The sequence below is a fragment of the Furipterus horrens genome, unplaced genomic scaffold (genome assembly GCF_987537825.1).
Source record: "Furipterus horrens unplaced genomic scaffold, mFurHor1.1.pri manual_scaffold_5, whole genome shotgun sequence".
NCBI classification, from domain to species: domain Eukaryota; kingdom Metazoa; phylum Chordata; class Mammalia; order Chiroptera; family Furipteridae; genus Furipterus; species Furipterus horrens.
Window position 1 is genome coordinate 120,385,760 of NW_028327175.1, and position 16,366 is coordinate 120,402,125.

The 16,366-nt window shown below is 46.7% G+C and overlaps 1 protein-coding gene across 2 annotated transcripts in view; it reads left to right on the plus strand.

Moving 5' to 3' along the window:
- The window catches only part of KATNIP (katanin interacting protein), a 190,297-nt gene that overhangs the window by 108,463 nt on the left and 65,468 nt on the right, over positions 1-16,366 (plus strand). The gene's annotated exons all lie outside the window — the stretch shown is intronic.

Below are 16,366 nucleotides of genomic sequence, written 5' to 3' on the forward strand. Positions count from 1 at the left end.
CCCCATTTTGTGGATGAGGAGCTGAGGCACAGAGCACGTGGCTCACACAGCAGGAAGTGGCCAGTTAGGCCTCAGGCCCTGGTGGAGAGACTCCACTGCTGGCCCCTAACCTGCGGCCTTCACGCTGGGGGCTGGAGACACGTCGTGGCAGCCTGACCCCTTGGGTTGAATCCAGTGGCTGGAGTGCCTGGTGGTGGTGGGGGAGGGGGCATTTCCTTCTGGTTTCTATGACCTGAAGGATCACAAATTGCTCAAGGCATCCTGGTGTCCCAAGAATTTGGAACCCTGGGGTGCCCTGGGCAAGATCCAGCCCCAGCCAGCCAGCCAGCCAGCCAGCCGTGTTAGACAGGCTGAGCCAGGGGCCCTGACACAGGTGGCCGCGGCATTTCATCCATGTGTGTTGGGGAGCTGGAGGTGGGCATCAGCCCCTCCCCCAGCCACAGTCCAGAGAGCTGGACCTGTGTACTCTGCGCCCGAGTCCTGAGACTTGGAGCTCTTTCCCCAGCAGGTCAGGGCAGATGGAAGGAGGAGGAGGAAATAACAGGGGCTACCACCGACTTACTGAGCATCTGTTTCATGCTGTGTAAATATTGTCTTGGTTTGGATTCCCTTGGAAGCAGACTCTGAGATAGGGTTTCAAGAACAAGTAATTCATTTGAGAGGTGGTTCCTGGTAAGGACAGGAAAGGGAAGGAGCCAAAACTGTCTTCATCACCAGGTGAGTTCACTGGGCAAGCGGAGTTTCACCTGGCTGGGGAGTTCTGGGGGCAGTGCTGAGCACAAGCTTCCACATTTGACACTGTTCTCCACCCAGGGTGAGGGAGCTGGGCTCTTCCACACTCCTCCTCCCTTGGGGGTGGTAGGCTGATCCTGAGGGTGACGAGTCTCCAGCACTCTGGCTCAGCGGTCTCCCTCCATGTCTCGGCTCAGCATTGTTCTTTGTGCCCTGCATTCTCAGACAGGCTCACAGGACGGCGAGAAGGCCACCAGCAGCCCAGCAACCCTGGCAGAAAACCAGCACGGCAGACTGTAGCCTGATCACCTGGTGCAAATCCTGCCCTTCCACCTACTAGCATTATGACCTTGGGCGGATTACCTAACCTCTCTGGGCCTCATTCTACCCCCTGCCAAACAGGGATAAGAATAACATCCTTCTCTGAGCATTCCTATAGCATTAAAGGGCTGGATAGATAGACTGCTTAGAGGAGCACCTGGCTCAGAGCAAATACTTGGTCAGGAGCAGCTGGTACTATTCCCACAACTGCCAGCAAAGCCTCAGAGCTGCTTCCCATAGCCTGACTTAGGTCAGGAGAGGTTCTGTGAAGGAGACACTGGTGCTGTCCCCAGAGGTGGAGGGAATGGGTGACAGGTAGCAAACTCTCAGAACTTCCTTATGGATACTATTACCTCATTCTCCCACTTCACAGATGAGGAAACCGGGGCTGAGAACATGAAAATTACTTGCCTAGAGTAACAGACAGGACAGTGAAGTCAGATTCACATCCAGGCTTCAAGTCCTGTGCTCTGACTAGTTCTGTTAGGCTGTTCCCCTGGGGCTGGCTGGCCACAGGTAGCTTTGGAGGTCCGTGGGTATATAGGTCCCGGGAGGCTTACCTGTGATTCAAGCAATAGTTTTCAGTTCAGTACATGGAGCCCTGGGTTGGGGAATTGAGGCAGCAATCATGGGCTGGCGGCTAACATTCAGGCCCCGGTGATCCAGTGAGCAACATATTGTCCCTGCTCTCATGGTGTTTATATTTTAGTGGGCAGGGATAGATAACAAACCTGAATGTTGGGTGGTGACAATTACTACCAATACAACAACTGGGTGATGGCTGGGCAGTGTGGTTAGAGGAGGCCTTTCTGAGGAGGGAAGACTTGAACTGAAAACTGAATGATTTCCAGGACTAGTGTTTTGCAGAGGAGAAAGCCTGTGCAAAGGTCCTGAGGTAGAAAGACCTGCTCAGTTAGCTCAATCATTGGAAAGAAGGCTGGAGCATAGGGAGAGAGGGGGAGTTGGTCGAGATGAAGTCACAAGGGAGGCAAGGGCCAGAGAACAGGAATAAGACCAGCAGAGATACTCTGTGCCAGGGAGATCTCTGTGACTTTGCAGATGGGGCTGCATGACCTGGTTTACATTTTAACAATATCCCTCTGGCTGCTGCATGAAGTGTGGCCTGTTGGGAGCTGAAGTAGAAGTGGGATAACCAAGGAAGAGACCGCTGTGGGATGGAGAGGGTGGTGGCTCAGTGTCGGAGTGTTACCAGTGGCTAGACTAGTTGTGAAATTTTATCCTAAACAACCTGGGGCAAGAACCTGGGCAGTGGGAAGTCTGCTGTGATGGGATAGGAGAGTCGAGACTTGGCAGTGATGGGGAGCCCTGGCTTGTCACTTGGCTGGGGTAGGTTCCAAATGTGTGCCGCAAGCAGCTGGTGCTGGGGTCTGGGTCTGAACAAACTGTGAAGTGCCAAGCCCCCTGCAGGCGGACCGAGGCCTCTGGTCTGTGTGCTGCTGCTGCTGGGAGTGAGCAGGGAACTGAAGGCAAACCGGGCCTGCAGGTGGGGGAGGTTCCTTATACCCACAACCACAGAGAGCCGGGATCCAATGGGTAAAGTGAGGACCAAAGCTCCTGGGGACTTCTTGACAAAAGCCAGAGTCTAGAAAGAGGCCTGTGTGGGGCCTGAGGATGGTAGAGGTGGGAAGGGAATCACTGTCACAGTGACATGTTGGCAAGGTCATGTCAAGGTCACAGTGGCTGATAGGGTTAAAGAGCTGTTGTGGTTGTAAGTCCTGATAACGGAAACATTATCTATAGGGGTGAAGCAGAAGGTGTAACATGGAAGGTATCAGAAAACTCTAGTGAATTTTGGATCTATCAGTTTTGGTCAGATGAAGAGCTGAGAAGGAGAGAGAGGAGACGGGGCCAATGGGACAAGCTGTAGGCTCAGGTCAGCTTTCAGAGCTCCAACAGCAAGTGGAGAGCGTGAGTGGCAATCCTGTGTGCTGTTGTTTCTTCTACACCTGGACTGGCTCCACTGACCCCTGCTCAACTTGACAAGATTCCAGTCTGTACTGGTGATGTTTGCTCTATGTGAAAAATAGAAATGGCTTTTCAGAAAGTTCCTCCAAAACAAGTTGTTAAAAGAAATGAAACACAGGGTGAGTGTGCCACTTACCAGCGCCCCTGGTAAGTGGGAGCAGCATGGTGGCAGTCAGCCATCCTGCGGGGCTCACTGAGCCTTCTATCCTTCATGGGCACACCACCCTCAGCAGATTTTTCATGTATAACTAATAAAATGAAGAGCAAGCATTTATAAAGCACTGAACCAGTTCTCAGGCTGTATTCTGTGCATTAATGTAGTCTTGCATTTAATTACCCAAACAACCTGTGCAGTAGGTACTGCTATTATCAACACTATTGTACAGAGGAAACCAAGGCACAGAGGTGGTGAAGCCACTGTTTGAAAACCTGGCTTCAGAGTCTCTGGTTTTAACCTCTCTACTGCATGGCCCTTCATGTGCCAACTAAAATGTCAGTTGCTGAACATCTGGTCAAGACGGGGGCGTAGGTAGACACACTTCTTCCTTGTGCAACCAAAGAAAGAATTACATCTAGACCTCAAAACAAATAATACCCGAACTGTCAGAGAATTGAGCTGTATGAAAGTCTGACAACCAAGGATTTAAAGAAGCCACATTCATCCAGACGGGTAGGAGGGGGCAGGAAGGGCAGAGCTGCAGAGGTGGGAAGAAGGCACGGAGGTGTGGTGCAGAGCGGGGCAGTGGTGCTGGTGGAACAGGTGGTCCTACATTCATGTGCGGTGGATAAAAATTGGGAGGGACACCGTGGGAGTGAGTGATCCCAGCCCCAGGCCAGGCCACACAGCCCGGCGTTCAGCACCAAGAAAATAAATCCCCATAACTTCTAGCTGTAAAAACCAGTGGGGGTTGGGGCAGTGGAAAAAACTGCTGGATTTTCAGGGGATTCTGTTTAAAGGGCCTGCATGGACTTAGAATGTACACAAACCCACCCATTCTGGAATTCAGCACTGGGCCAACAACTGGAAGGGCACCAGTCACATACCGGAAATGGGTGAAGTGACTGGAAACACAGCGAGTGTTGGACAAACCTCCAGTAGCCAGGCAGCAGCATTGTCCCCTCTCTGAGCCCTCCCCCCACACAGAGCCACAAAGTGGTGAAGCAGGTGGACCCACTTTGACGACTACCTAAGGCCCCACCTCACACAATTTACAGGTGCCATTTCTACAATAGGCCTCAATACTAAGATAGGGAGTCAAAGCAGCTCTACCTAATACACAGGGAGGCTGCCAAATTGAGGAGACAGAGAAATATGGCTCAAATGAAAGAACAGAACAAAACCACAGGAAAAGAACTAAACAAAATGGAGATAACCAACCTATCAGATTCAGAGTTCAAAACTCTTGTGATCCGGGTGCTCAAAGAACTTACTGAGTATGGCAACAACATAAAGGAAGAAATGAAGATTCCACTAAGTGATGTAAAGAAAAATCTACAGGGGAACATCAGTGTAGGGAAGGAAGCCAGGATTCAAATCAATGATTTGGAACATAAGGAAGAAATAAGCATTCGACCAGGACAGTAAGAAAAAAAAAGAATTAAAAAAAAACAAGGATGGTATAAGGACCCTCTGGGACATCTCCAAATTTACCAACATCCGAGTCATAGAAATGCCAGAAAGAGAAGAGGAAGAGCAAGAAATTGAAAACTGAAAACTTATTTGAAAAAATAATGAAAGAAAATTACCCTAATTTGGTGAAGGAAATAGACATACAAGTCTAGGAAGCACAGAGAGTTCAGCAAGTTGAATCCAGAGAACCATGCCAAGACATATCATAATTAAAGTGTAAAAGACTAAAGATAAAGAGATGATCTTAAAAGCAGCAAGAGAAAAGCAGAGCGTTACCTACAAAGGAGTTCCCATAAGACTGTCAGCTGATTTCTCAAAAGAAACTTTGCAGGCCAGAAGGGACTGGTAAGAAGTATTCAATGTGATGAGAAGCAAGGACCTACAACCAAGATTACTCTATCCAGCAAAGCTGTTATTTAGAATGGAATGGCAGATAAAGTGTTTCCCAGACAAGGTAAAGCTAAAGGAGTTCATCGTCACCAAGCCTTTATTACATGAGATGTTAAAGGGACTTATTTAAGAAGAAGAAGATCAAAACTATGAACATTAAAATGGCAACAAATTCACAACTATCAACAACTGAGTCTAGAAAAACAAACTAAGCAAACAACGAGAACAGGAACAAAATCATAGATACTGAGATCATTTGAAGGGTCATCAGCTGGCCGGGGAAGGGGGAGAATGGAGGAAAAGGTGCAGGGATTACGAAGCATAAATTGGTAGGAACAAAATAGACAGGGGGAAGTTAAGAATAATATAGGAAAGAGTGAAGCCAAAGAACTTATATGCGCGACCCATGGACATGAACTAAGGGGGAGGTTTGTCAGAGGGAAGGGGGATACCAGCTGGAGGGAGGCAAAGGAAATAAAATTGGGACAACTGTAATAGCATAGTCAATAAAAAATATTTTAAAAAAAAGTCATTTTCTTACTACATACCCCCAACTGCCTAGTCCTAAGCAATAACATGTCAAAAATCACAGGCTTGAGTCATTTGTTATATTTTTTCTAATGCTCATTAATATAAATATATAACTTAATATTTTAAAAGTTAAACCATGTATCAACTAAAATAATTTTGAATGTTGTATTAGTTTCCTATGGTTGCTGTAACAAAGGGGTGCAATCTGATCGGTTTAAACAGCAGACTTTTATTAGCTCAAAGTTCTGGAGGCTAGTAGTCCAAGGTCAAGGTGCCATCAGGGCCGCATTCCTTCTGAAGGCACTCAGGAAACTGTTTCTGGGTGTTCTCTCTTACTTTCTTGTAGTTCCTGGGCTGCGGCAGCATAACTTCATCTTCACATGGCACTGTCCTCTGTGTGCATCTGTCTCTGTGTCCACATTTCTCCTTTTTAAAAGGACACAGTCATATCAGATTAAAGCCCTAGTGACCTCATCTTAACTCTAATCATTTACAAAGACCTTACTTCCAAGTAAGGTCATGGGTGCTAGGATTAGGGTTTTCAGCATCTTATGGGGGAGACACAATTCTACCCTTAGTACATACCTTCATGTATAGCATTTTGAGAAGTAGAAGTTAATTAGCTAACTTATATACCCTTCTCCAGAACATCCTGACATTTTCTAACAAATTATGGATGGTATGTAGTGCAAGACTTTAACAAGTATGCAAGAAAATGAGGGTGAAGAGAAAACATGAGAAGGAAAATAAGATGAACAAATGAGTGCCTGAAGGGGTCACAGTTGCAACTGAGCTTCCTGGCCAGTGTGGCAGAGAAAGCATGTCACTCAGTTCATCTAATAAAAACCAGATTGCCAGTTGTTCCTGGTACTTGGTTCCTAGAGCAATTTGTCCATCAGTTACCTTAAAAAGAACACTGTTTGAGGAAGTGGTGTCTTCCTCTTGAATGGGTTAGGGGCTCAGCCTTTATCTGTTAAGTATGAAAACCATGGCATGGTCACCACCCTCACACTGAAAAGGGATTACAGTGGAACCACATGTAAAATGATTAATTTCTAAAGGTCACAAAAAGTGCAGGTGGCCAAAGCTTCTCTTGGAAATGTGTGCGTCAAACTGATGATTAAGTGAGGCACATAAGGCTCTGTATAAACAACACCATGCAGACACATCACCTCTCAGTAAGCCCTAGAGAGCCATCTCGCTCCAGGCTGGAAGCAATCACAGCCTCTTGGCTGAGCCCCAGGTGAAGCAGCTGATCTTGTTTAGGGTCTGGGTTGCAGGGGAAACGTGTCTTTAAGCACTGGCATTATGCTGAGGGCGCTGGGATGTTGACATCTCCAGAGGCAGGAGGAACATGGGAGGTCCTGCGAGGACAGCAGAATCAAACCTGCTCACCCTCTCTTCCAGGCAAAGTCTGGACTGCTCCCGTGCTTTGCTGAGGGCTATCTTTTTGGTGCATACAAAAATCATCCTTTTTATATCTTCCTGGTGAATTCAACATTTTATCACCATGTCTTGTCTCGTGTTTGCTCTAGTAATGCTTTTTGCCCGAAAGTCTACCAGCTTTCTTTTGGTTAGCGTTTACATGGTATATCTTCTTTCATTCTTCTACTTTAAAACTTTCTTTTGTAAACAGCATGTAATGGTTTTTAAATTTTTATCCTCTAACAATCTATGCATTTTAATGGGCACATTAGTCTATTTACATTTAATGTAATTGCTGATATATTTGAGTTTAAATCTATCTTATTGTTTGCTTTTTATTTATTCTGCCTATTTTATGTTCCTTTTTTCTCCTTTCTTGCCCTCTTTTGAACTGATTACTTTATATTATTTCTTTTTTTCCTCTCTATTACCTTGTTAGTTACACATTGTTTTATTATTCTTTTAGTCATTACCAGAAATTGCAACATGCATTCTTGACCTGTTAGAGTCTACTTTAAATTAACAAGTTCACCACTTCTCATTTAATGAAAGGACCTCCTAGCTCTGCAACTTCATTTAGTCTCCTCTCAACTTAAAATCTATTATTGTCATTTGTGCAGTTTAATTCTCTCTAGAAGATTTTAAACCTCACTAGATGATGACATCATCATCATCATCATCATCATCATCATCATCATCATCATTTTACACTGTCAGTAGTAGTATTTTGGATTTGCACACATCGTTAACCTTTCTGCGCCCTTCACTCCTGCCTCTTTCCAGGTCACCCTGACTCTCAGACTATAGCCTTGAGTTTGTCGCCAGGTCTTTTCTGCTTTTTTTGCTTCCCAGCCTTGCAGTAGCTCTTTTCAGAATCAGCAGTACCTTGAGGGGAAACACCTTCCAGGTGCTGGGTTCACATCTCTGGGTTTCCTTCTCCAGCCTGCCATTGGCCCTGTAATTCATCACAGTCCTGTTTCCTTTCTGTGCCCTCAAATAGATTTATTATTTTTTTAAAAAGACTTTTTAGAATATTTGGCCCAGGTTTTCTAGTTGTGCTCCAGCGAAGGGTTGGTCTGGATTAGCTAGTCTGCCATTACTGGAAGTGTAACCAATTGCCTGCCCTCTTTAAGAGTTATTTCTCTCCTTGCCCCTTATTCTTTGACCAAAGGCATAAAATTGAGTTGTGTCAATTAAATGTGCATATGATGCCACTCCATGAGAGCGTAATGCCTCTCTATCACTGTAATTGCTCCTGGTTCTAATGAAAGGGCCTCATGTGCTGTATTACTCCAGTCTCTATTCAAAAACCTTCCAAGAAACTTCTAGAAACCTGTTGTCTTCTTGAGGAAGAAAAAACATTAGTCTTTAATGCAGAAAGTTTACTGTCCAAGTTGTCAGAGTGCTCTAGAGAAGTGATATATCTGAACCACTTTTCCCAGTCAAGCTGCCAACCACAGAAATAAAGTAACACCCCTCAGTGTGAGTGAATTAGAAAACCCCGACAGACCTGCAGTTAGCATTTTTGTTAGGAAGACCTGCATCAGAAATACCATTCTGCCAAAGTCCAGAGTCTTGTAACATGTTTGTCAGTGTTCGTTATGGTTAGCAAGTGGCAGAAACCCAGCCTGGATGAAGCACCAAAGGAAAATATGTTGCACAAAGACCTGGAAGGTCTGGAACTATAGCGTTAACTTCAGGCAGAGTGGGCTCCCGCTGCGGAGGGAGTTTTCACCAGAAGCTGTTTCTTTATCACTTAGCTCTGCTTTCCTCTAGCCCTATGGGTCTCAAACTTAAATGTGCAGTAGAATTTTTTGCAAAGCTAGTTAAAATACAGATTGTTGGGCTCCAGCCCTCGTTTCTAATTCAGTGTATCTAGGGTGGAGCCTAAGTAATTTAATTCCTAACAAGTTCCCAGGTGATACTGATGTTACTGGCCCAGAGCTCACACTTGGAGGACCACATCTCTAGGGTTAGGCATGGCCTAGACATCCCCCCAGTGGCTCCAGGCTCCCTTTTTCTGGCTTAGCAACTCGGGAGGGTTGTGGGGGAGGTGCGGCGGGCAGGCTGCTCCTTTCCTTAGTAGCTCTAGCAGAGTCTAAGAACAGGCTTTTGTCTGAGCCGATCTCCAATCTCTGTGGTCAGGGGGAAGAAGTTCTCTCATTGGCCAGGCTGGGCCAGGAGTGGGGTCACATCTATCCAAACCCGTAGACCTAGAAGAGTGGGGAAAGGATGATTCCCCAAAGGGAAACCTGGATGCTGGGAAGGTCACTGTTGCTGGAAGGACAAAAGCAACTGCTGTTCATTTCCTACGAAAATTCAACACACACAGTTTGCTACAAATTCTTCAGAGGCAGGGTATCAAGCAGAGGCCTGACTATCCAAGAGCAAAGAGTAGAAGTCATTTAATTGGGGTGGCCTGGGGGAGACCTGATTTCCTTCCTTGAAAAACATGGGCATCCTGGGCTGAAGAAGAGACAGCAGCAGAAAGGTGAGCATTAAGGGTCACAGACAGCACCTACCCGAGGAGAGGCCCCAGAAGAAGCTTTGGAGAGGAGAACACAGGCCTTTACAAACTATGTGTGTCAGCTACTTATTGCTGCCTAACAATCTATCCCAAAATGCAGTGGCTTAAAACAACAACTCTTATTATTGCTCAGGGGTCTGCAAGTGGGCTGGATGGTTCTGAAGTGAGCTAGTGGCTGGCTGGGCTGGATGGTCTCAGATGGCCTCGCTCACATGTCTGGCAGCCCAGCTGGTGCCAGGGCCTCAGCTAGATGACTTATCTCTCTTCCTTGTATCTCATCATCCAGTGTGGTGGTCTCCGAGCAGCAGGAGAGGACACGCCCGTGTGTAAGTACCTTTAAAAGACTGCGTGGTCATATTTGCCAGCAGTCTGTTGGCCAAAGGCAGCCATGAGGCTGAGCCCAGCTGGAGAACTTGACTCCACCTTCTGATGGGAGATGTTGCACCATCACAGCACAAAATGGCACACATCCAGAGGTGGGAGGCATGTGTGGCCATTTGTCAGTCTCTTTCACCATGGGAAGCATGTAGTCTGATGAGGCTGAACCATTCTGACGTGCATGGAGCTTTGGGTACTCAAGCACTCAGTACTCAGGACAACAGTAGACCGTTGCCCCAGGGTACAGCCTCCTTCCCGCTTCCCAGTTAAATTTTAGAGGAGACTGTGGCATCTCAAGACAAAACAGGCTAACTAAGTCAGCTGTTCCCCTGGACCTTTTGCCACACAGAGGGGTATACTGTTTCCAGGATGATAGGCATGTGACAACAGGAATTAAGGGGTGCACTGTGGAAACTGAGGATTTATGCCCTATGTAAAGGGGGCACCACCACCTAGCTCCAGCCTATGATTGTCCCACGGGAATGCCAGTCAAGGGTTGCCGGCTTGTGTGATTTTTCAAGAGATACCAGGAATCCCAAATTTTCTCTTTTAAAAAAAGCTTGGCATCTATTTCTAATAAAAAACAAACAAATGTAGAAGTCACAGAACACATCTGCAGGCTTGTTTTGTGGGCTGCTGGCACATGATCTCTGTGCTAGGCCCTTGTTCTCCGATTTAATATTTGCCATTTCAGTGGCTTCCCAAGTGACCTCAGAGGCCCCTAGCATGTGGTAAGGGACAGTTTAGTCGAGACTCTGAATTTGCACTTTTCGAGTGGCTGGGAACAAGTCACCTGGTCGGTGAGCCCACCAGCAGCCCTGCATCCTCATGCCTTCTTGGCGACATGTGTTGTATTCATGGTAAATGTCCTGAATGATACGCTCTTTGTTTCTCTGGAAGAGGTGAAAGGCAAGTCCTGGTGAAGCAAAGGGAAAGTGACGTTAATAGAAGAGGAATGGTTTTCAACCAGAAAAGAACCCTTTGGGATAAATTAAAACATGAAGTTTGGCTTCTGCTGGTGGCACAAATTTATTGTGTGAATAAATCCACACTCTGTACGTCAAAAATGAGAATAAGCCCACCTCTGTGTGTGCAGAGATGTGCACCCAAGTGAGCAATGAGAGCTTCAAAAAGAGTTAAAAGGTTGTTACCTTCTGTGTCCTGAGGATAGCACAGTAAACTCAAGCCAGGGAACAGAAATGTGATTCAGGAGGACGCAGGCACTGTGTACAGACGTTTCTGGGAGCCACGGGGGGGGGAGAGCTCTGGTACTGGAGCTGCGGAGATGACCTTCGCTTGGAGAAAGGGTGATTTAATTTTTCAAACCATCTTCTTAGCATAATATGACTAAGGGCACAGGCAGAGCCCGATGATCATGTTGCTGAAGGAACTCTCCCTCCCAAATGGAAGACCCTCGGGGCAGAAGGGTTTGTGCAGAGAAAACTGGGCCTGCTGCAAGAAAATGCCTTCGTCAGTGTCCTTCCCCAAGAAGAGGCGAGCATAGAGTTGCGGTGGCCAAGGACAGGGAGTCAGTTACCTCAGCACACTGTTCCGCCCCAGCCCCGACCACTGAGGCACGTGGCGGCAGTGAAGAGGCCAGGGTCACCATGCAGCCCTTTTCAGACTATCTGTAAGTGCACTCAACTGGAAATGGTGAAGGAGCTCATGAGTTTCAGTCACTGCCTGAGCTTTCCACCTTTGCAGGGGTCTTCCCCTACCCCAGTGACAGCGTGCCGTGCATTTGTTTAGCTGTACACATGATCTTGGTCCCTTTTTATAGAATCATGTATAGCAGCGATTTTCAACTTTTTCCATCTCATGGCACACATAAACTAATGACTAAAATTCTGCAGCACACCAAAAAATATATATTTTGCTGATCTGACCCTAAAAAGGTATAATTTTTATTAATTCACACCAGATGGCTATTGTTCTCTTGGCTGTTTTTGTTTTTCTATTTGACAATCCAAGGCAGTGGTTCTCAACCTTCCTAATGCCGCGATCCTTTAATACAGTTCCTCATTTGTGGTGACCCCCCCAACCGTAACTAAAGCACAGTGATTAATCACAAAAACAATATGTAATTATATATGTGTTTTCTGATGGTCTTAGGCGACCCCTGTGAAAGGGTCGTTCGACCCCCAAAGGGGTCGCGACCCACAGGTTGAGAACTGCTGATCTAAGGGAAGAGAGGTCTGTGCCCCTGACTCAACGGTCAGGTATTGCATATTTTAAAAAGTCCTATAGTGCACCAGTTGAAAATCGCTGCTCTGTAGGATCTGAAGGGGTCAGGTGAGAGAGGAAATATATGCTTCAGTGATACGCACAAATACTGAGATTGACAAGGTTTGGGGTGGAAATCATTTTCCATCCATCCATTTGACAAAAATTGTAATGCCTGGTGCCAGTAAGCAAAACGGATGTGGCTCCTGAAGGAGCGTGAGGCCTGTGGGCTCCAGTGGCCTGGGACCTCCCACCTTCACTGCCCACCACGCTTCCCCTCATTCCCTCATTCCAGCTCCCCTCGCCGCGCTTCAGTGCCGAGCTCTCACGGCGCCCACTGTTCCCTCGGCCTGGAACGGCCTCCCCATATGGGTGCCCTCAAGGCTTGCTGCCTTGAGGTCTCTGTTCAGATGTCACCTTCCCTGACTGTCTTGAGTAGTGTCCTTCCCCTCCTGGCATCTCTGGCCTTCTCCTTGCTTTGTTTTTCTTCCCAGCACTCATTGCCACCTGCTGATGTGTCCTGCGTGCCCCTGTGTGATCCACATCCGTGTCTGTCCCATGACTGAGGTGTGTGAGGACAGGAGTGTGCCCCTAACCCCCACCTCTGTCCCCCTGAGCCCAGAGCAGCGTGTCCTTGCCCAGCGTGGCGAGGGTTAAGAGCCTGCGTCCTAACACCTCTGCTCTGCTGGCTCCCCTTGGAGCAAGCATGTGTTTGTAATTCAGGATTTTTCAGTTCCAGCTCCAGTGAAGTTCAAGATTCTGCCCTTTAGCTGCCTTTCATTCCTTTTTCCCTGTCCTCCTGTCTCCTTTCAGGACCTGGTCTCTTTTTGCACTGAGTGAAGAAGATCTCAGTGTGGCCCTCAGCGCTCTTTGACCCTCCTGGGCTTTCTGACGCGATGAGGATCAGCCTCCCTCAGTCCCCCACCCCCGCATTTGCTTTACCCTCTCCTCCCTCCAGCTTCGGAGCAAGCCAGGTAGCTGATAGGAAGGGCAAACAAAGAATGTTAACTCATGGCCCTCCTGCGGAAGCAGCCCTTGGGTTCTGTTGGTAACATTTTTTAAAAACTGGAGTATGTTATGAACAAATCGAAGGGATTTCATGTAAATTTCATATATGAGCTTTTCCTGAGAAAATGAAATGGCAATACCAGTAGCATAGCCCAATATGGCAAGTGTCGCCTGGAGCTGAGCGCTGGCTCCTTATTCACTGGGGCCCAGCCCCACATTGGCCTCACTCACCCACAGCACCCGCCTGTGGGGCATCCACAGCCCCTCTCCAGGGTACCTGGTAGAAACTGGTAGTCTCTCATTTTAGCTTCGCTTTTCCATAAAAACCCATAGTCTCCATCACCCAGTGCCTGGCTGCCTTGGAAAAACAGCCCATGGGAGCTGCTGCGTGTTTGCCTCCTGCTCCTGCTGATGCCACTCTCGGTGATGCTACGTGAGCTCTCACTCAGACACAGCACTCCAACGGAACATAGTGGCAGGGTCAAGTGCTCCAACAGGAACCTCTAATAATCAGCAGTGATGGTTTCCTGAGGTCATGAGGGTGGAAGGATACTGTTTTTCAGCATGCTTTATACCAGGCCATGTATATAACCCCCAGAGATCACACCTGTAAATTCTTAGTTAGAGGTCAACATTAATGTCAATCATTGATACTATTGTTAAATCAATCCTGTTGCCTATGTTGAATCCACATCTCTAGACCTCCCTCCCAAACTTCCAACGCGCGCGTGTGTGTGCGCGCGTGTGCGCGCGCGTGTGTGTGTGTGCACTTGCGCAGCAATCCAGCAGCTTCACTTTGATGCCAACACATCGTGGACCCAGTCTGTCTAAACCCGAGCCCTGCTCCCTCCATAGCCCTCCCAGCTCAACTGAAAACAGTCCCATTGTCCTTAGCTCCTCTGTCTCTCCTAGCCATGTCTACTCCATCAGGAAACCCTGCTGGCTCTGTCTCCAGTGTCTCTGCAGATGCTGACTGCTCTCTGCATCCCTCCTCTGCGGCCCCTGCGCCTCATCTGCTGAGCTGCGGCAGCCCCTGACTGGTCTCTCTGACTTCACCCTTACCGCCCTTCCGTCTGCTCTCCACCTAAGTCAGAACAAGTTACCCCTGCTCTAAATCTTTCAGTGACTACTCAAAGGAATGATCTTACAGTGTCCTCCAAGGCCCTGTGTGATCTTGCTCTCTCCACCCCCTCTCGGGCCTCCTTCCAACCTATCCCCTGCTCCCTTGCTCCAGCCCAGGGTCCCTGGCTGCTCCATGCCCATACCACAGGCCTCTCACTTTGCCCTGGTGCCTGGACTGTGCCTCCCTGGTGCTCCATCATGCCCACCCCGCCACCCACCTTCCCCTGCATCACTGTCTGCTAACACCCTATACTGTTTGTCTTCCCCTGGCTGTTGTCTCTCTCCCCAAAGCTGGGACAGCCTTGATATGTCTGATTGCTGCTACGTCCCCAGTGCCAAGAAGAGAGCCTGGCAGAGTGGCATTCAATAAGTGTTTGCTGAGGTGGTAAAATTCAGTAGGGGAAAGCCTTCTTCAAGATCCCAGTAGAAACATGTTGAGCAGTCCTATTTTTTTAAAGTATATTTTATTGATTATGCTATTACAGTAGTCCCAATTTTTTCCCCCTTGCTCCCCTCTGCCCAGTACCCCCCTTCCCTCCACCAGTCCTTCTCCTCCCTTAGTTCATGTCCATGGGTCGTGCATATAAGTTCTTTGTCTTCTCCATTTTCTATACTATTCTTAACACCCCCCTATTTTTTAAAAAAAGATTTTATTTATTTTTAGAGAGGAGAAGGGAGGGAGAAAGAGAGGGAGAGAAACATCAATGTGTGGTTGTGTCTCGCACGCCTTCAACTGGGACCTGGCTTGCAACCCAGGCCTGTGCCTGACTGGGAATTGAACTGGCAACTTTTTGGTTCAGAGGCTGGCACTCAATTCACTGAGCCACACCAGCCAGAGCCCCCTGTCTATTTTGTACCTACCAGTTATGCTTCTTCATCCTTGTGCCTCTCCCTCTTTCTCCCCCTCCGCCTTCCTGCTGACAACCCTCCATATGGTCTTCATATCTATGGTTCTGTTCCTGTTCTGGTTGTTTGCTTAGTTTGTTTTTGTTATTTTAGATTCTGTTGTTGATGGTTGTGAGTTTGTTGTCATTTTACCGTTCACAGTTTTAATCTTTTTTTCTTAAATGTGTCCCTTTAACATTTCATATAATAAGGGCCTGGTGATGATGAACTCCTTTAGTTTCACCTTGTCTGGGAAGCACTTTATCTGTCCTTCCGTTCTAAGTGATGGCTTTGCAGGAGCAGTTCTATTTTTAAGTGGAGAATTTTTTTAACATAGAAAGAATCCAGATGATTATGAGGCAAATTCAAGTCATTGTATAATTTTACTGTAGATATTTTAGTATGCTTTCCTTTGTACACTACATAGTACTCCACTGTTAGGTGGATATACCATCATTTATTTTACTGAACCAGTTTTATTGGGTGCTTTTTGTGTATCATTTTATAAAACCAACTTTCCACTATTGGAATTTCCAAAATCAACTGTACCTTTGCAATAATTTTTTCTTAACTTGAATAATTTCTTCGTAATTCATGTTGTCCGTGCAAAAACAAAATAAATATTTCAAAATATCTAACCTTCTCTGTGCTTGGAGGCTTAATTTTTAATAACTTTTAATTTGGTAAAATTTTGCACTTAAAGGAAAATTGCAAGGGAAGTACAATGGCGCTCCCATAGCCCTTCACCAGACTCGCTGTTTGGTAACATTTTGTCCCAATTGCTTTATAATTGCTGTGTATGTGTTTTTTGAGTCATTTCAAATTTCAAGGTGTCATTCCCCTTTACCCTTGAACACTGCAATATGTATAGCTGCCCCTCTATCCGTAGGGGGTTGGTTCTAGGACCCCCGTGGATACCAAATTCTGGATGCTCAAGTCCCTTATAAAAAGGACGCAGTAATTGCATTTAACCTCTGCACATCTTCCTGTATACTTAACTCATCTCTCTAGATTACTTGGAATACATAATATAATGTAAGTGCTGTATATATGGTTGTCATTCTGTATTGTTGAGGGAATAATGATAAAAAAAAGTCTGTGCACGCTCAGTACCGATGAACTAAATAGTACATGGTTGAATCTGCAAATGTGTAATCCATGGATACAGAGGGCTGACTGTATCTCCTAAGAACAGGGCATTTGTTTTA